At 30.9% G+C, this 23,129-nt stretch overlaps 1 long non-coding RNA gene across 1 annotated transcript; it reads right to left on the reverse strand.

The window, feature by feature from the left end:
- Nucleotides 1–292: 292 nt before the first annotated feature.
- Nucleotides 293–1,000, reverse strand: LOC139846934 (uncharacterized). The gene is made up of 3 exons (XR_011759233.1): nucleotides 912–1,000; nucleotides 683–776; nucleotides 293–350 (listed from the first exon to the last, which is right to left on the reverse strand). It is a non-coding gene; the product is annotated as an uncharacterized lncRNA (long non-coding RNA).
- Between the last annotated feature and the right edge of the window lie 22,129 nt (nucleotides 1,001–23,129).

Genomic DNA, 23,129 nt, shown 5'->3' on the forward strand with positions numbered 1-23,129 from the left:
TAGCTTTGTTTTCACCATACCCAAATCCATTGGATGTTAGATAACAGTACAATAATCTGGGATTCTTAAAGCGACTACATCAACAGGGGTATTAAAAACCCAACCGTATTTATGATTCATCAACCGACTCAACAACGTGTCACATTGTTTCATCAACATTGCATGCACATATCATTAAATTGAAACGGTATGTATCGAGATGTTTCTTATATCTAAAATCAAACAACCCGGCCACCTGACCCGCCCATTTTTGCAACATTTAATGAGCACACAAGGTAATCGAATTTGTACCTTGGATGTAAAACCGTCTGCCTATTTCACTTCAACTCCACCACCTTCAACCCCCGACACTGTTCCAAAAAACTACAAATTTTCATGTTGATGGTTTTGGGAGATACTTCACTGTGATCAATTCGGAAATCGGACTGGTATATGGATAGAATGCATAAAAAATTGGAAACTCTGAATAATAAGATTGATACGCCAAATAGAAACCCTAAATCAAAATCGTTTTCAATAATAAATCAACTCACAACAATCAATCAATAAATACCAAGCAAATACAACTTAAATATGCAATTTTCATTAGAGAAATAAATTTTAAAATCAAATCACAAAAACTGAATTATCAATGCAATATTAGTAGAAATCGAGCACATTTAAAAAAGCCAAAGGGACGAACCTGTACACGAACATATTGTTTCCATGCTTTGTGGCACACAGATTCTTGGCTCTATGTCAAGAATAATTAATGTTCTTGGATGATAAATTCGTTCCTGAAACACACTTACATAAATCACAGATTGAGATGAAACCCTAAATTATGACTGACTTACATAAATCACAGATTGAGATGAAATAATTTTGAGATGAAACCCTATATTATGACTGCCGCACGCTGTTGCAATTACCTTTGGGAACCGCATCAATCTGATGGTCGCACGTCGCCGGTAGAGTGGCCGCCGCTCTACCACCACAAACGCCGGTCATTCTCAATCAGTTGAGTCGGATTTTTTTTTTGTTGTCCAACGTGGCATAGATTATTGCTAATGACAATTAGGCTGTGATTAACATGTCAGCATTTAGGATTAGGATTAGGCTAATGATGCACGTGAAATTTATTTTCACGATTTATATAATGTAATAGATTTATTACTTGGTCCATCTCAACTTCGTGATAAAAAAACACACTGTTTAAAAAAAATTGAGTGTTGCTAATTTTTTTTACGGAAAAATGACATCAAAATGCATTGAACTTTTATCAAAATCATATTTTATGCATTCAACTTTCAAAAGTCATATTGTATGCATTCAACATTATATTTTCTCCTATTGTATACATTCAACATGTTATAACAAGTTACCTTCTAGGTTACCTTCTAAATATTTACATCTTTAGTCCCTCATATTTGTAAATTCTAATTTCATTAGTTCTTTTGTTAAACAAAACATTTATATCTTCAAATGCATATAATATCCACATGAGTTTCTTTTTGTTAATGCTTAACTGATTATTAGCCAACATTTTTTTTATTCTGGGAGATGTTTGCTGTTATCATCTAGAGGCACATGTCATCTATATGTATTTAATGTCGAGACAAGTTTGAGTTGTGACGACCCGGAAATTTTCAACCAAATTTAAACTTAATCTTTATATTATTTCAACACGATAAGCAAAGTCTGTAATGTTGAGTCTCAAAACTTTTGAAACAGTTTACATGAATGCATTGACCTTCGACTGCTCTCGACGATTCACGAACAATTAATTGTAAATAGATGTGTGTATGTATATATAAATAATAATTCGAAATATAATTTGAAGTATTATATGTTGTTGTTATTAAAAAAAATTAATAAAATAAAAATAGGATATTATAATAATTTTTATATACATATAAATAAAGTATATTAAAAATAAATATTAAATGATTGTAATACTCGAATGTCGTTTCGATTAGTATTGAACAAATTAAAATACGAAATTATGAGAAAGTAAAAATAACGTCGATCTGTAATTAAGCATATAAACTTTAGGGTTTCTAAAATATATTTAAATACTTTAGAATGAGTTTTAACACTCCGTATATACTACTTTGGATGGAGTCTAGTTAAAGTATTAATATTCTTGTCATTCATACGTAAATCTCTATCTTTATATGATTACTCGGATATTATTATTATTATTATTATTAACGATATTATTATTATTAATATATTTATTAATTTTTAATATTAAATATAATTATATAAAATCGGATATAGATGAAATTGGTTTTGAATCATATCAGATTAAAATTTTTCTTCTTTTCTATATGCCCGTGATTTCTTGTCTCCCACAATGCCACTACAAAACACATATTGATCTTTTCTACCTACTACAATCAATCATTTGATTACCATCTTTTATTCTATAATTATATACATATACTTTAATGCAATGTAGTGAATGAAGTATAACACACCACCACTTGAACGATCCACCAACATCACCTAAACATTTTTTTCTTCTCTTTCTTCTCTTTATCATACCAATAACCAAAGTGACCATCGAATTTCTGCTGCTTCATTACCTTCCCTTCATGATTGAACGAGATCATCCTCACATCCCTACAACCACGGCTGTCATACTTCTGTCTCCATTTTCTGTTTGAGTTCCAACCGAATACCATCATTCAAATATCATCATTTTATGGAACTAATCGATTACCATTGCAAATCACCACAACCTTGATCACCACCCTAACCCGCTAGTTACCGTTTATATTTCAAACTTACAAAAATGAAACCCACTCGAGTATCACCATCTTCATCACTTTCATGGATTCACCATCACCACTATCGACACACAACTATAACATCAGCCAATACACTCTTTCTATCTGTCAATTGAACCACCTGCAAATACACTAATTATTACTGTTCCACAGCTGCAATTCAACACCACAAACCACGCTGCTACAATACTATTTTCTGTTTAAGTTCAACAACCCAAAACCCAACCACTAATCTCCACCACTAAACCCACGAAAACATCTATTGTTGCTTGAAAAATACCGCTGTAACCTTGCTATTTTTGCTGTTACTGCCGGCTGTTTGTGTTATTCTGTACAACCACCGTAAATCACCCAAAACAACCTCACAAGCTACTGCTACTATGATATTATTTCCTATTTTAACTACAACCATCGAGTACCATGACTAGACAAGATTGCTACTTGATCAGACCTGCAGCTCTACTCACGATATATATTTCTGCTCGAGTCAGGTGATGAACCAACACACCTCTTTTTATTCTTCTATTGCTACTGCATTTGGATTCCTGTCACAAAACAACTAAAACACCATGAAATTGATAATTAAGCGATTTACGACCACCAAACGCCACCATTAAATCTCCTTGTGAACTACTACAACTACTTAATTATTTCTGTTTATTCGTTAACCCAAAACCATCATTTAAACGGCTGCTGTGACATCCTCCAGATAGGGCCTGGAAGAATAACGTCACTAAATATATCAAATCACAGTTGTATAAACGAGAACGACTCTATATGAGACGTTTTATTGAGTTTTGCAGCAAAAGATAAATAGATTACATTGTATTTAATGAACAATGCATTAAATGTCTTTAATTGATATGATATGAAATGCATGACTCCAAGCATGGCAAGCAATCATCATCAAAGCAGCAGATATATGAAGCGACCCTTCCTAATCCATCCGAACGAAGTCCATATCGATTACAAACGATTCACAATAGTTGGTTACATCGCGAGGTACTTGACCTCTATATGATACATTTTACAAACATTGCATTCGTTTTAAAAGACAAACTTTCATTACATCAAAAGTTGACAGGCATGCATATCATTTCATAATATCCATCTATAAATGATCTAATCTGTCTTTTACTTAATCATAATCTTTACTGAACTCAACGACTCGAATGCAACGTCTTTCGAAATATGCCATGAATGACTTCAAGTAATATCTCTAAAATGAGTAAATGCACAGCGGAAGATTTCTTTCATACCTGAGAATAAACATGCTTTAAAGTGTCAACCAAAAGGTTGGTGAGTTCATTAGTTTATCATAATCAATCATTTTCAACATTTTAATAGACCACAAGAATTTCATTTCCAGTTCTCATAATATACGTCCCATGCATAGAGACAAAAATCATTCATATGGTGAACACCTGGTAACCGACATTAACAAGATGCATATAAGAATATCCCCTATCATTCCGGGAAATCCTTCGGACATGATAAAAACAACATCGAAGTACTAAAGCATCTGGTACAACGGATGGGGTTTGTTGGGCCCAATAGATCTATCTTTAGGATTCGCGTCAATTAGTAGACTGGTTTACTAATTCTTAGGTTACCAAGTAATAAGGGGCATATTCGGCTTCGATCATTCAACCATATAATGTAGTTTCGATTATTTGTGTCTATTTCGTAAAACAGTTATAAAAGCGCATGTATTCTCAGTCCCAAAAATATATATTGCAAAAGCATTTAAAAAGGGAGCAAATGAATCTCACCTAATGTATTTTGTAGTAAAAATACATATGACAATATTGAACAATGCAGTGTTGGCCTCGGATTCACGAACCTATATCATTTATATATATATATATATATATATTAAAACATATATTCGTAATTGAAAATTTTCATATTTATATCTTATTTACCTTATATATATATATATATATATATATATATATATATATATATATATATATATATATATATATATATATATATATATATATATATATATATATATATATATATCTGATTGGTATTATATATAAAATAGATATTAACTTGTTATATATATATATATATATATTTATGTAAAAGTAATTAATATCATTAATACATACTTATATGTATTGTTACTTATAAATGTTTTTATATACATAATGTTTATTTGGTAAAAATAATATTAATAATAGTAATAAAAATTGTATCTGATTATAATGATAACATTAATAATAACTATACTATAATAATAATAATTATGACAATTTTATTACTAATAATAGTTAGGATAATAATTTTTAATAATATAATAATAATAATACTCATAATATTGACAATAATGATAATAATAATAATAATAATACATAATGATAATACTAATACTTATAGAATGTTACTATACTAATATTCATGAAAACGATAATAACTTATATTAATAATACCTATAATAATAATAAGAATAATGATTATCATTATGATAAGAATAACAATTATAATATTAATAATGACAATAATAATAATAATCCTAAATGTTAATACTTTGTAATAATAATATTAGTAATAATAATATTAGGAGTAATTTACTTGCTTTAGTCATAATAATATTAATATGTGTTACATAATACTACTAATAGTTATAATACTAATTATAATAATAATAGAAATAATAACAATAATAATAATAATAATCATAATAACAATAATAATAATTTTAATATGTAAAACTACCTTAGAATCCCATGTTAAAAAAAAAAATGCGCCAAGCAGGAATCGAACCCAAGACCTCCTGGATACCTGCTAACACCCATAACCATTCCTCCAATGCTTGTTTTTCTGATATACTCCCACACCCAAAAATACATAACCCGTAATATTCTGTATTCATTTTCATCTTCTTCAAAACAATTTCAGATCGACTAGTTTACCATACTATGTAATAAAAAAATTTCTTTAATAGGTTTGGGATTTATAAATAACAAGTGACGATCAATTGAATTATTAAGTCGTAAGAGAACAATTAAAACTGCTGCTATCGAAAGAAAGAAAAAAAAATGAACTCATAAATCAAAGTCGAATTTCCAAACGTTTTTAGACTTCGATCCCTTCATGAAAAAGGTTTTAAATCGTCATTAGAAACTTTACAACAATTTAACCATAAACATCAGTATGGCTTCAAATTTTTGGATGAACACAATAGCTGATTTTTGAAATTTAAAACTTTGACTCTATAATTCGAACTCGATATAAAGAATTGAGAATTGAGATTTTTCAAAAATTTTCTTGGAGGATTTCTAACAAGATTGCGTTCATGGATTTTCAAATGAGTTTAGAATTCGAGCTTTTGATTTCAAGGAGCCAAAACAGAGTTGTCGAACTGATATATAAAAAAAAATATATTTTAAACGATAGATTCAATCACAGGCTGTGATAATTTGAAAAAAAAAATATAGGAAAAAGGAATTAGGTTATCTGAATTATAATAAGAATTGATCGATTACCTTGTGAATGTGGTATTACTTTCTCAATCAGACAACGAAGTCAGCGGACAAAAAAAATATAAAATAAATAAAAAGTGAAAACGATATCAAACAGATTTCGTTGTATCTGATATTGAGTTTCCTGATTGGTACGATTTAGATGACATATAAATCAATTCTCCACAGCTTGAAAATGATATGAAACTGAATACCATACTTTATGTATTTATAATTGTATTTATTTATATCCTGTATACGTGATCTATATGTATATCTGTATATTGTGAACTGGTTTTCTGTATATCTATACGCATAACTTTGATATTATATTTATACTATTAATAATTACTATAATAAATATAATAATTCATAATATTAATAATAATATTAATACTTCTTTTTATAATATATTAATAGCAATAATTTTTAATAACAAGTATATAATAATAGTAGTAATAATAATATTGATAATGATACTATTAATAATAGTAATAAAGATAATAATAATATGACTATAAGTATAATAATGATGATAAATAAGATGTTTATTAATGGTGATCATAATATTAGTAATAATAATATAACAATTTATATATTTTATATTTCATATCTATATATTATAATGATACTAATTTTGATAGTTAATATTAAAAATATTAATATTATTATAACAATCTGATAATTCCAATTTATTAATTTTACATATTAAGAATTTTATATTACATATTAACTATATATATTATATGATAAAATTTATTGAATATTTAATAATTAAACATATAATCAACATTTATATATAAAGAAATTATATACATATTTATATATTACTATATATATACAATCATGTTTTAAATAGTAAGTAGGTAACTATATTAATTATATTTGTTGAAACAAATTAATTCAAAGTATTTATTTAATACTTTGTTAACGTTGACAAATTTATATTCAAAATCATTTACATCCAATATACCCTTTATAATAAACTATCAAGTTTTAATCTATTTTAAATTATCTTTCGTAGTAACTAAATCACATAACAGTTTACTTTAATGTAAATACTTTGTTACATATATAATTATTTATATCTATATATATATTTATTCACATATTTATTTACAAACATTTATTCGTGAATCATCGGGTATAGTCAAAGTCAAATACATTCTTGAAAATTAGTTCTAACATTTTGAGACTCGGTTTAATAGACTTTGCTTATTGTGTCGGAATCATTATAAAATTAAGTTTAAATTTGATCAGAAATTTCTGGGTCGTCACAATATACAGCGGAAGCAATATTTAAGTACCTGAGAATAAACATGCTTAAAAATTCAACACTAGGTTGAGTGAGTTCATAGGTTTGTCATAAATAATGATTTCAGTAATAGTGTTAGACCACAAGATTTTTGTTCATAAGCTTGGCCTCACAGGGACCAATTAGTAGATCTCGTAGATCCAAAAGTTGTTCATAAAGTTGGTCTCGCAGGAACCAAAAAGTAGATCACGCAGATCCGAAAGTTATTCATTAGCTTGGTCTCACATGGACCAATTAGTAGATCACGCAGATCTAAAAGTTATTCACAAGCTTGGTCTCGCATGGACCAATTAGTAGATCACGCAGATCCAAAAGTTATTCATAAGCTTAGTCTCGCAGGGACCAATTAGTAGATCACGTAGATCCAAAAGTTGTTCATAGTTTGCCCCAAAGACAAGTTGTGTTTATACTTGTCGGTTAGGGACTTAGTCGGACATAGCCGGGTATATCATAGTTTAACAGTTGGTACTTGTGTATAACGTATAAAATAGGTATAAAAGTTGCGCATGTATTCTCAGCCCAAAAATATATAAAAAGGGAGCTATGAAAACTCACTTTAAATAGCAGTTGAAGTATTCCTTGAAAGGTGATAATGCTAAAAACGAACATATATTTCATAGCATTATTCCTCAAGAAAGACAAGCTTTTAGTTGCAATTGTTCTATTTACAAGTGATATTCGTTTAAATAATAAAAGGTGAAGACAAAAGACAGATTCGACGAATTGAAGACGCAAACGACCAAAAAGATCAAAAGTACAAAATACAATCAAAGAAGTTCTAATTATTGATAAGAAACGTCTCGAAATTACAAGAGTACAAGATTCAAAACGCAAAGTACAAGATATTAAATTGTACGCAAGGACGTTCAAAAATCCGGAACCGGGACCAGAGTCAACTCTCAACGCTCGACGCAACGGACTAAAAATTACAAGTCAACTATGCACATAAATATAATATAATATTTAAATAATTACTAAAATTATTTATATATTATATTTATTTATATAATCCGTCGACAAGCTAGGAGCCAAGGCTTGGTGAGCTGTAAAAACAAACTCCGCGACTCGCAGAGTTTGAAGGCAAAAAAATGTCGCGAGTTGCGGAGACACCCTAGACGAAAATCCCTATAAAAGGCAACGCAGTTTGATAGGTTTTTATATCCATTAATCTATCTCTCTCTCAATATATACGTAATATATATATATTTATATTTTAATTTTAATTTTAATTTTAAATCCTAATAATAAGGGTATGTTAGCGAATGTTGTAAGGGTGTAAGTCGAAATTCTGTCCGTGTAACGCTAAGCTATTTTTAATCATTGTAAGTTATGTTTATATTATTTTCATTAATATCTCGTAGCTAAGTTATTATTATGCTTATTTAAATCGAAGTAATCATGATGTTGGGCTAATTACTAAAATTGGGTAATTGGGCTTTGTACCATAATTGGGGTTTGGATAAAAGAACGACACTTGTGAAAATTAGACTATGGGCTATTAATGGGTTTTATATTAACTAAACAATACCTTGTTAATTTAATATACAAACTTATAATTTGACGTATTTATATATAACCACATACGCTTGACTGGGTACGGTGGGCGGGATATCTATAAATACCAATAATTATTCATTTTACCGGACACGGAACTGGATTAATAGTTAATAGACTTGTTGAAACAGGGGTGAATTACATTCAAGGGTAATTGGTGTAATTGTTAACAAAGTAGTAAAACCTTGGTTTACACGCAGTCGATAACCTGGTGTATTCATTAAACAAAGTATTAAAACCTTGTTACAATTCGAATCCCCAATTAGTTGGAATATTTGACTTCGGGAATAAGAATAATTTGACGAAGGCTTTCGCTCTTTATATTTATGACTGATGGACTATTATGGACAAATCCGTATGGACATATTAAATAATCCAGGACAAAGAACAATTAACCCATGGGCATAAAACTAAAATCAACATGCCAAACATCATGATTACGGAAGTTTAAATAAGCATAATTCTTTTATTTCATATTTAATTTCCTTTATTTTATATTTAATTGCACTTCTAATTATCGCACTTTTATTTATTGTTATTGTATTTAATTGCACTTTTAATTATCGTACTTTTTAATTATCGCAATTTTATTTTATCGCACTTTTATTTATCGCAATTTCTTTATCGTTATTTACTTTACGCTTTAAATTAAGTCTTGTATTTATTTTTAATATTTTACATTAGGTTTTAACTGCGACTAAAGTTTTAAAATCGACAAACCGGTCATTAAACGGTAAAAACCCCCTTTTATAATAATAATATTACTTATTTATATATTTGTATTTTTATAATTTAAAACTAATATAGCGTTAAGCTTTGATTAAAAGATTCCCTGTGGAACGAACCGGACTTACTAAAAACTACACTACTGTACGATTAGGTACACTGCCTATAAGTGTTGTAGTAAGGTTTAAGTATATCCATTTTATAAATAAATAAATATCTTGTGTAAAAATTGTATCATATTTAATAGTATTTCGTTGTAAAAATAAAGCTATTTTATATACACCTCGCAGAACATCAAGTATTTTTGGCGCCGCTGCCGGGGAGCTTAAAATCTAGCTTAAAATCCGGAAGCACAACGCTAATAAAAAAAAAAGATTTTTATTTTTAGTTTACTTTTATAAAAATACATTTTTGTAAAAATACATTTTAAATATTCGAAAACATAGAAAAGAAAACAAAAATATAAATATTTTTAAGAGTTTGTTAAATATTTAAGTTTTATAAAGTTTCTTTATTTTTATTTTATAAAAATATAAGTCTTATTTAAATATTTTGTTTTTATTAAAAACATAAAAAAAAAAACCGAAAGAAAAAATATATATAATTACGTTGAACCTGTCAAACGAAACAACCTGATCTGAAATTTGAAATCCCGCGACTCGCGGAGTTTTCCAGCTTCGAGAACCGCGACTCGCGGAGGAACCCTGACACGGGTACACAGAAACCCTAACAACATTAATTACGGGATAATTATTATTATTATTAATTCTAAACCCTAATTAGGGTATTTTTATTATAATATTTAGTTTTAATTAGGTTATTTTGTTTTATTTAGTTTTAATTAGTTTAATTAAAATATAAAATTAATAGTTTAAATAAATAAATAATATAAAAATAATATTTTTATAAAAATTGTAATTTTTACAACTTTTAGTATAATTTTATATTTTGTTTATTTTTAATTATTTTAGCGTAATATTTGTGTTTTTCGCTCGTATTTAGTTTTTAAACATAGTTTTTGCCATAATTATTTTTATTTCTAGATTTTTAGGCTTTGCCGTAAAATCCCTTAAGTGCTTTTTCTTTAGACTAAGATTAAAGTGCTTTAGAATTTTGCGACGCCTTTTTAAATTTTAGTTCCTTTTTAAGATATTGCCATTTGGGATATAGTTTTACTTGTAAGCTTTAATATTTTTAGAAGCAACTTTTAATTTTTAGTTTTTAGTGCCTTTTTAAGTTTCAACACGCTACTTTCTTATTTTTATTTTTCGACGCCTTTTACCTATGTATCAATTATCACTCCAATTAGTAATCTCAATTTGCGATTATAATTTTAAGTTAGTGATAGTAATAAGGTTGGGTTAGTCGAGTGTTTTTAAGTTTTATAAGTCATTTTTTTTCTTATTTTTCGACGCCTTTTATTTTTCGATCTTTTCTTTTTCGACCTTTTTCGACGCGCTCTTTTTCTTTCTTATTTCTCGCCATTCTAGTTTTTAGGACATAGATTTTTATTCTACTTCTTATCTAAATTTCTTAAAATTACGAAAATTTATTTTAAGTGGTTAAATTGATAGACATCATAATTTTCTGGTTCGTAGTAATAGTTAGATTTGTACGTGGACCGGGTTATTGGAGCCAAACAGTCCTCAATTATATTGAGACCAAACGAATCCTGCCCCTCTGCTGCATCTTTTGGCTATTCGAAACGTGGGTAAAATCAGAAAAGTCTATTAATTGGATAACTTATATAATTTTTCTTTCCTTTTAAAAAACTAATAGGATATTCAGTGAATGCACCGAGCAAGACGTTCACCACCTTTTGTATGTTCACCACCTGTAACTAGATCAAGACATCTAGCTAATATTACCGCCGTTGATTTTTCTTTAGAATCGTCATCCAGTCGACTAAGTACTCCAGTTCAAATTTCCGATAATCCATTTTTTGAACCCGACCTCACAATTGAGAATCCGGAGAATATTCAGGGACAATTCATAGATCCTGAACCATTAATTTTTCCTCCGGAACCACCAATTATTCAAACAGAGATTGTTGAGGAACGAACCATTAAATCAGAATCTTCTAGTGATTCAGATTCAACAAATTCAATTATGGAGAATCTGGAACCTTTAAGTATGAAAGACCGAATGAGAGCTAAACGCACTGGCCAAGGGCACGCAATTACTCATCCAGACATTAATGCACCAGATTATGAAATCAAAGGATAAATTCTACACATGGTGACTAATCAATGCCAATTTAGTGGTGCGCCGAAGGAAGATCCAAACGAACATCCTCGTACCTTTAATAGGATCTGCACACTATTTAAAATAAGAGAAGTTGAGGATGAACAGATATATCTCATGTTATTTCCCTGGACTTTAAAGGGAGAAGCCAAAGATTGGTTGGAATCGTTACCTGAAGGGGCGATTGATACATGGGATGTTTTAGTTGAAAAATTTATTAAACAATTCTTTCCTGCATCTAAAGCCGTAAGACTTCAAGGAGAAATTGTTACGTTTACACAGAAACCAAACGAAACTCTGTATGAGGCATGGACCAGATTTGGAAAGTTATTAAGAGGATGTCCGCAACATGGTTTAGACACCTGTCAAATAGTACAAATATTCTACCAAGGATGCGACATCACTACAAGGAAAGACATCAATATAGCAGCTGGTGGTTCTATTATGAAGAAAACCGAAACTGATGCTTACAAAATTATTGATAACACTGCTTCCCACTCACATGAGTGGCACCAAGAAAAAGATATCATTAGATCATCTAAAGCAGCTAGAGCCGATTCTAGCCATGACTTAGACTCCATTTCTGCAAAGATAGATGCTGTCGAGAGACGAATGGAAAAGATGACTAAAGATATCCACTCAATACGAATTAGTTGTGAGCAGTGTGGAGGACCACATTTGACAAAAGATTGTCTCAGTATTGAGCTAACAATGGAACAAAGAGAGAATATTTCATATCTAAACCAAAGGCCTGGAAATAATTATCAGAATAATTATCAACCGCCAAGACCGATTTACAATCAAAACCAGAACTATAACCGAAATATTCCATACAACAACCAACAAGGTCCTAGCAATTAACAAGTATCAAATAATACTTACAACCAGCAAAGTCCTAATTTTCAAAACAAACCACCACAAACCGATGATAAAAAACCGAATTTAGAAGATATGATGACGAAGCTAGTTGGAACTCAAACGCAGTTTTTCACATCTCAAAAACAAACTAATGAACAAAATGCTCAAGCATTTAGAAATCAACAAGCTTCTATTCAAAATTTAGAACAAGAAGTAAGTAACCTAGCAAGGTTAATAGGTGAAAGAAAACCGGGAAGTTTACCTAGTGATACAAATGCTAACCCCCGGAATGAAACAGCTAAAGCCATTACCACAAGAAGTGGCACAACACTTAAACCACCTGAAATACCTGTAACTTCTGATGAAGCTATTCCTACTCCACAAGAACCACAACCTCAACAAGATAAGGAAACAGAACCGGTAGTTGAAAAGGTTAATGAAGATAACACAGTTAAGGTTAAACCTTATGTTAAACCATATCAACCACCACTTCCTTACCCGAGTAAAATGAAAAAAGAGAAACTTGAAGCTGAGCAATCCAAATTTTTGGATATGTTTAAACAGATAAATGTAAATCTTCCTTTCATTGATGTGATTTCAGGAATGCCTAGATATGCTAAATTCTTGAAAGATCTGATCACGAATAGAAAGAAAATGGAAGAACTCTCGGCTGTTACTATGAATGCTAATTGTTCAGCAGTGCTGTTAAATAAGATACCAGAAAAACTATCTGATCCAGGAAGTTTCACAATTCCATGTTTTCTGAGTAGTCTTAGTTCAATAGAAGCATTGGCAGATTTAGGTGCTAGTATAAATTTAATGCCGTATTCACTATACGCTAAACTAGACCTTGGAGAATTGAAACCAACAAGAATAAGTATACAACTAGCCGATCGATCAATAAAATATCCTAGAGGGATAATGGAGAACATGCTAGTTAAAGTTGGTACTTTAGTATTTCCAGTAGATTTTGTTGTTTTGGACATGGAAGAAGATTCTCAAGTTCCTCTCATATTAGGAAGACCATTCTTAAACACAGCTAAAGCAATGATAGACGTGTTTGGTAAAAAATTGACCCTAAATATAGAGGACGAGAGTGTTACTTTTTCAGTTGATAGAGCAATGCAACAACCGCAATCTGCAGATGATACATGCTATTATATTCAAACTATAGACTCACATGCAGAATTGTTAGAAGAATTTACAGAATTACAAGGAACAGGAGAATGTTCTTTAGGAGAAGGAACTGAACCAATTGATGAAGCTGAAATGTTAGCTACACTAATAGCTAATGGATATGAACCAACAACAGAAGAAATTCAAATGCTAAAAGAAGAAGACAGATATCGATACAAATCATCGATAGAAGAACCACCGACATTAGAGTTAAAGTCACTTCCAAACCATTTAGAATACGCTTATTTACATGGTGAATCTGAATTACCTGTAATAATATCGTCTTCTCTTACTGAAAATGAGAAATCACAACTCATTTCTGTGTTAAAAGCTCATAAACCAGCTATTGCATGGAAGATTCATGATATTAAAGGAATAAGTCCTTCGTATTGCACACATAAAATCCTTATGGAAGAAGGTCATAAAACGTATGTGCAACGCCAACGAAGACTAAATCCTAATATGCAAGATGTAGTTAAGAAAGAAATTATTAAACTGCTAGATGCAGGTTTAATTTATCCGATTTCTGATAGTCTATGGGTAAGCCCAGTTCAATGCGTGCCTAAGAAGGGTGGCATGACTGTCATCACAAATGAGAAAAATGAGCTTATTCCTACTAGGACTATAAAGGATGGCGTGTATGTATTGATTATAGAAAATTAAATGACGCCACCAGAAAAGATCACTTTCCCTTACCTTTCATTGATCAAATGTTGGAAAGATTAGCCGGAAATAGTTACTATTGTTTTCTAGATGGTTTTTCCGAATACTTTCAAATTCCAATAGCACCCGAAGACCAAGAGAAAACCACATTCACATGCCCTTATGGTACTTTTGCTTACAAACGCATGCCATTTGGACTTTGCAACGCCCCTGCAACCTTTCAAAGGTGCATGATGGTGATTTTTCACGACATGATAGAAGAATGCATGGAAGTTTTCATGGATGAATTTTCAGTCTTCGGTGATACATTTGAATCATGTTTAGTTAATCTTGAACGAATGCTTATTAGATGCGAACAATCAAATCTAGTACTTAATTAGGAGAAATGCCATTTCATGGTTAAAGAAGGCATCGTTCTTGGACATAAAATTTCAAAAGAAGGAATTGAAGTGGATAGAGCTAAAGTAGATGTAATTGCTAAACTTCCACATCCCACCAATGTTAGAGGAGTTAGAAGTTTTCTAGGGCATGCCGGTTTTTACCGACGTTTCATAAAAGTTTTTTCTAAAATTGCCACTCCTATGAATAAACTCCTAGAAAAAGATGCTACATTCATCTTTTCAGATGAATGCATCAAATCTTTTAATATTCTTAAAGAGAAACTCACTAATACGCCGATCATGATAACACCAAATTGGAATCTACCGTTTGAACTAATGTGCGATGCAAGTGAATTTGCAATGGGAGCCGTTTTAGGACAAAGGATTGAAAAACGATTTCAACCTATATATTATGCTAGTAAGATGTTACAAGGAGCACAAACGAACTATACAACTACTGAAAAAGAACTCCTTGCTATTGTCTTTGCTTTTGACAAATTTCGATCATATATCGTTCTAGCAAAAACGGTGGTCTATACCTACCATTCTGCTCTTAGATACCTATTTTCGAAACAAGATGCCAAACCAAGATTAATCCGTTGGATCTTACTCTTACAAGAGTTCGATATTGAAATCCGAGATAAAAGAGGAGCAGAAAATCTTGCCGCTGATCATCTTTCTCGTCTTGAAAATCCTGAATTAGAAGTTCTAAATGAATCGGCCATACAAGACAACTTTCCTGATGAATATCTATTGAAAATAGATTATAATGAAATACCATGGTTTGCAGACTATGCAAACTACTTAGTATGTGGATTCCTTGAAAAAGGATTATCGTACCAAAAACGAAAGAAATTCTTTAGTGATATAAAACATTATTTCTGGGAAGATCCACATCTTTTAAAAGTTGTCCAGATGGAATAATACGCCGATGTGTATTCGGAGATAAAGCTAGTAAAATCTTAAACCATTGTCACACAGGACCAACAGGAGGGATTTATGGGCCTCAACTAACAGCAAGAAAAGTTTATGATGCTGGATTCTATTGGCCTACAATTTACAAAGACGCTCACCTTCTATGCAAATCCTGTGATGCTTGTCAAAGGGCCGAAAAAATAAGTCAACGTGATGAAATGCCACAAAATGTCATTCAAGTATGTGAAGTATTTGACATTTGGGGTATTGACTTTATGGGTCCATTTCCAAAATCTCATAATAATCTATATATTCTCTTAGCCATTGATTATGTATCTAAATGGGCGGAAGCACAAGCTCTCCCAACTAACGATGCACGAGTTGTAGTCAATTTTTTAAAACGTCTTTTTGCAAGGTTTGGAACACTGAAAGCTTTAATAAGTGATCGGGGAACTCATTTCTGTAATAATCAACTTGAGAAAGTTCTTAAAAGATATGGAGTAACTCATAAAATCTCCACCGCATATCATCCACAAACAAGTGGAGTAACTCATAAAATCTCCACCGCATATCATCCACAAATAAGTGGACAAGTTGAAAATACCAACTGAGCTTTAAAACGTATTCTAGAGAAAACCGTTGGATCAAATCCGAAGGAATGGTCCATTAAATTGGAGGATGCACTCTGAGCTTTTAGAACAGCCTACAAAACTCCAATTGGAACCACACCTTTTAAACTCGTTTATGGAAAAGCATGTCATCTTCCAGTAGAAATTGAACACAAAGCATTTTGGGCTTTGAAGACATGTAATCTTGATTTACATGAAGCTGGACGTCTACGGTTATGTCAACTAAATGAATTAGAAGAATTAAGACATGAAGCATACGAAAATTCGTTAATCTATAAGGAAAGAACGAAGAAATGGCATGATAAAAGAATCAGAAGTTCAAAAGAATTTAAAGAAGGAGACAGAGTTCTTCTTTTCAATTCACGATTCAAGCTATTTCCTGGAAAATTGAAATCAAGATGGTCTGGACCATTCATAGTCAAAAGAGTTTTCCCATACGGAACGATAGAATTAATAAATTCAAATGGGATTGAATTTAAAGTTAATGGTCACAGAGTTAAACATTACATACATGGTCCAATGGAAGTTGACAATGAAGTTAATCATAATTTCACCACCCAATAAAACCTTCAAAATGAAAACATAAATATGTTATCAACAACATATGAAAAATCAAAATTGGAATATAGGGAGGATTCAAATTTGAGTGATGAAGAAGAATTCTTATACAAACCTCCCATTCCAAGAAACGAAGAAAAATGTGAACAAGAAGTTCAAATAGAAGTGAAAGAACCAAGAAAAGAACACCCGAAAAAAGTTTACAAACCAACTCGACTTACTAAAGCAGGAGACCCGGGTTAATTTATCATTTCTTGCTTGCTTAATGATGGTGCTGTATATAATGGACTCGCAGATTTAGGAGCAAGTGCAAATATTATGCCTCTTTCCTTATACAAAAGATTAGGCATGGGTAAATTAAAACCAACCAAAATAGGTGTTCAATCATTTGACCAAACCATTAAACACCCGGTTGGAATAACAAATAATTTACTTGTTAACGTGGGAAGTTTGAACTTTGTTGCAAACTTCATAGTGATTAATATGGAGGAAAACCTTGATATTCCTCTAATTCTAGGTCGCCCATTTTTAGCAACCACCGAGGCATTCATTAATGTAAGAGAAGGTAGAATGACACTTAGGGATAGTGATACATCGATCACCTTTGTGAACCGAAAGTTTGGATCTCCACCAACCAAAACTGTTAGACCAATAAAAACACATAAGTGTGGGGAAGATGAAGAAACACTTAATGATGATCCAATCACAAAGAATGCCGTTGATGATATGAAATTAGATGAACCCATTTTTAACAGTTCAACGAAGAAACTTTATAAACGGATTCACGATGCTAAGATTAAGGGAAACTTTAAGTTATGTAACTGATTATTATCCAATTTATCGCCAAAAGAAAAGGCGATGTTAGTTGAATTTGTGAAAGTTACGGAGGAAATCAACAAATGGATTGAAGTAAAAGTCAAAGATATACAAGTTGTTGATGATTCAATTGAAAATAATGTTAATTATAATTTCAACTAAGTGTAGGATAATATGTATTTATGTTAGAGTTAGATTTTCTATTTTCGTGTAGTTCTCGAAAATGGAACCCGAATGGTCTTTCCCTAGCAGACCCTAAAGAACTAGTCTTCTCCCCCTATTCTGAATTTTTATTTTTTTTAGGTTTTTACGAAATGAAGACTTCCTGTGAATTAAACCATGGTCTAATGCTACACGCTTTGATCACTAAACGTAATAATGACACACTTCCGAGTGAACTAGTATCAGTAATCAGAGAAAGATTGGACGGAGTAAGAAAAGAATCCAGATGCGAAGATAATAAGTTACAATTTGGTAAAGGAAAATCAAAATCCGCAGCGAAAAGAAGAGCACGACACCTTGAAAAATGTCACAAATGCGGAAAATGGTCACATGGAGGTAAATGTTCAAATAATCAAACCTATTCAAACACCGAATTTGTTACTTTATGCAGAGATGGACCGTTCATATGTTTAAAAGAAAAAACACTGAATGCTCGAGGTTACGCCTATGTAGCCATGGAAAATCAATTAAACCGACTATCTTATGAATGGGATAGATCATATCACTAAGAATACTATCTCACAGGCAAGTCTGTACAGTTTTTATTTTTTTATTTTTATTTTTAACCTTTTGATAATAAACGCTAATTTGTTCGCTATAAAGTATTAAATTGATATTATATGAAATTAGGTTTGGCGACCGAAATTATTGATATCATTCAAAAATTTATTACATCACTGCGAAATTTAACGTTTATTCTTAAGGTATAAATATCTTTAATCAATCAAACCAAAATATTTCAAAAATTCATCATGAGTTAAATTAGGTCATTGAACCGAAATTACTTTACCGAAAAGAGAGGCGTATATTTTTGATAATATTTGATTGATTAAAGTGGGATAAAAGACCAAAAATATTTTTAATTTTATTTTTACCATGTTTTTAAAATTAATATATAAATATTAAATTAATATTGTAAACTTTTTAAATTAATATATTTAAAATTGTAAATATTTGAACAATTGATATTTTTAAGTTTGTATGTATAAAAACAAAAATATAATATAAGTTTGGTGTGAATTTTTAATTTTAAATATGAATTTTGAATTTTATATTTAAGTTGTGTGAATTTAAAAATCAAAATTTACTTTTTCTCATTAAGTTAAAAATATGATTTTTAAAAATTCGTCATAAGTTGAAGACTAGGTCGTTGAACCGAAATTGCTTTACCCGAGTGAGGGACGAGAACTTTTATTATCATTATTTTTAATCTTATTGAATTAAAGTATGCCAAAAACATTAAAAAACCCAAAAATCTAAGCTTTTAAAACAATCGCTTGAAAAAGACAAATTTTAAAATTTTGTCGAAGGACGGACTAGGACATCGATCTGAAACGACCTCGTCCTAAAACAAAGGAAAACAAAATTTTAAATTTATTTTATATTTGTTTTATAAGTTAAGGTTTACATTAAAAAAAAAAAATAGAAAGGCCGCGACTCGCGGAGTTTGTAAGGGTCAAACACCGCAAGTCGCGGAGAGACCAAAATTCAGAAAAAATAAAAACGCTGGAAACAGATTAGTTGCACACTACCACCCACAAAAACTGCGAAAATACCCAAAAATCACCTCTAAAATCCGAATTTTTTCACCATTAATCATCATATTTTTTACTAAAATCATGTTGAGAAGGATGCTATCAAAGAATTACTCAAGAAAAACGGTAAATTTCTACACCTAAACACCATTTAATTCGAAAATTAGTGTTCTTGAGCAATTTTATACCCAATTCAATTTTGATGCTTTTTAGTGTAATTATGCTTAAATTGCTTATGTATTATACTTGTATAACCTAGATTGATGCTATTTAACATGATTAGAAGCCTTAAACTTCAAATTTTGAGTAATCTAGGGTTTGTGTTCCTGAGCAAATTTGGGGCTTTTTGATATAAACAGGTTATGGCCGATTTTTGTCATGAATTATTGCTAAATTGAGTAGTGTAACATGTTTAGGTAGTTAAATGATCCAAACTTTGAGCCTAAACATGATTTTTGAGAATTAAAGTGGACTTTTTTAAGTTCAAAATTCATGAACTTGATTTTTGAGAGATAATGCCATTTGAAACTTGTTTAATTGCTAGTAATGATTATTTTGACATGTTATTTGAGTTGAATGCTTATGAACTTGGCGAACATTTTCGTATATGCTTATTTGAAAAAGTGTAGATTTGATAAAAATATGAAAATGAGCATAAGTTTGATATAAATTGATCATGTCATTGTAATTATTTTGATTAATGATATTGCTGACACTAATGCATATTTGGATGCACAAAAATTGTGTTTGATGTGTTTTGCAGACTGAAAGGGGTGAATCTTCATCCCAAGCTCGCAATGCTCCTCCTGAAAATGCGGAACAACAGGATGTTGATTGCTATTATAAACAAGATATACCTCATCCAGTTATGACATTTTCAGATATGCACGTGGAAAATTTGCACCAGAACTTGAGATTAGACAGATGTTGGATAGATTATCCAAAATACCAAAGGGGCTTGCATACTCTTCATTCTAAAGCTGTTGAAGTACCTAGGGTAATAGAATGGGGACCATTAGAAGCTGTAGAATTGGCCGAGCCAATTAGAGAATTACTTACACAGAGGTATGGTAATTCTACTTTTAACGACTGGGTACGTTTATTCAACATGCGTAGACCTGTATATAAAGTATGGTGTGAAGAGTTATTGTGTAGTATAGAAATAAATGATCGGGTAGCTAGTTTAACCGATCGTTCTTTTATTAGATTTTTGTTAGGAGGTTCGATGCGTCACATGTCTCTACTAGACATGGCTCAGGCCTTACGTATATATACGCCTGAGGAGCTAGCATCTGCCGATTGTCGAGGGTTGATACTAAATGGTAGGAAAATTGATGAAAATTTTGATACGCATGGTGTATGGAGTCAAATGACTAGCCATTACCGATTTAAATTGGGAAATTACTCTTATTTAGATATAGATAGAGCAGAGTTAAGAGTAATTCATAGGTTTTTAGCTAATTCGATTACACAAAGAAGTAAGAATAAGGAAAAGGTAAATGAACAGGATTTGTTTTACCACATGTGTATTCGAGACCCACAAAGCGCTGTAAGTATACCTTATTGTGTGGGTTATTATTTATCAGCTATGGTTAGGGGGATGAGACCGCACAGTATAATAGAAGGTGGTATATTTATTACTTTGATTGCTGAGTATCTCAATGTGAATATAAGTCGGGGGGGGGGGATTATTAGTCGAAGAACCAGAACCCCACGATACAATTGGTTTAAATGTATACCATGGTACGAAGGTTTTGAAGAGGCGAAATAACGCCGCAGTACAATACCATGGTAGACATTCACAGGTTGAGAGAAACCAACAGCCAGGTAATGTGGGAGGGAGAAATGAAATGACAGAAATGCAAAGGTTTATAGCTTCACAAGAGTATGAAAATGCTAGACATAGAGCATTTGAAGATTGGCAGGTTCATCAAAACCAAATCATAGCTTATTGCCAACATATAGGTAGAAACTATATTCCTACTCCAACGCCCATATTTCCTCCATGGTCTATAGAGATGCAACTACCGTATCCTACTTATAACCCAGCTGAAGCATTTTATAACACATATGGTTATGCATGGAACCCCTACTGGAATCAGTATCATCCCTAGTTTATTTAGTTTTATTATTTTTTTATTTTTGTAATGTTACTACATTTAATACTTATGTTGACATTGTAATAGTTTTTATAATTTTCTAACTTTTATTATTAGATTTTAATAATTTTTGAATGTGGGGTAATATTCCAAACTTCAAAAATATGTATATATGTTTGCAGTTTATCTTATGTACACAACAGGGTAAAACAACGCATTTTCAAAGACTGACATTAAGTTCAGCAAAAACGACTAATTTTGAAGACAAGATGCAAAATAAATGTGATATAACAACAAGACGGAATGAACAAATGATATGCACCATTTATCATTCAGCAAACAAACGCCAATATGTTTGGAAACTTTGGTAAAATTTAATCATTTTTCTACGCTAATCACCCTCAATAATTTAAATTGTTACTGATTTCTTGCAAATGAGGGCATTGCAAAATCTTAAGTGTGGGAAGGGGTTAAATTCTTTCAGATTTTAAAATTTTTACTTTAAACACTTGGTTATCATTAAAAATACTAGTAAAGCAGTAGTTGTATTAGAATCTAGTGCTCTCTGATAATAAAGAACAACCCTAGTCTTATATACTGACTACCCAATTCTAGTAAAATTTTTAAAATTTCCAATTAAATAAATTCAAAATCATGTTTATACATATTTATGAACGATAAAACTAGGTGTTAACACCGAAATTATTGTTACCTCGTAAAGGACATAAATTGAGAAACAAACCAAAATGTTAGAATTCATTTAAGAATGGAATAGAGGAGAACAAAAAGGCAAATAAAAGAAAATAAAAACCAAGTGTGGGAAAATTTACCAAGTTATTTTAAATATATGTCACATATTTCTGTAACAAATAATTGAAAATACTTTTGTTTTGAACGATAATTAACTGTTTTACCCGATTTACTGTAAGAAAGATGGATCTACACGATGAATCAATTCCATCATTAAAAGGAAGTAAAGTCTTCCGAAAAAGAAACGCGCTTCTTGATTTAGGTCATGAAGTTGTCGTTCAGACCAGCTGTAGGTTGAAAAAAAAATCTAGAAAAGTCATCTCTAAAATCAGCAGGAAATCCACGGACCTCAGCATCAAACAAGGTCGCCAAGTGGTCAGATTTATCCTAACTATGAGAAGGATTTATCTCGTACAATGGGGAGGGCACCGTGCAAATTAGC

Source organism: Rutidosis leptorrhynchoides, chromosome 5 (assembly GCF_046630445.1).
Source record: "Rutidosis leptorrhynchoides isolate AG116_Rl617_1_P2 chromosome 5, CSIRO_AGI_Rlap_v1, whole genome shotgun sequence".
Taxonomy (NCBI): Eukaryota; Viridiplantae; Streptophyta; class Magnoliopsida; order Asterales; family Asteraceae; genus Rutidosis; species Rutidosis leptorrhynchoides.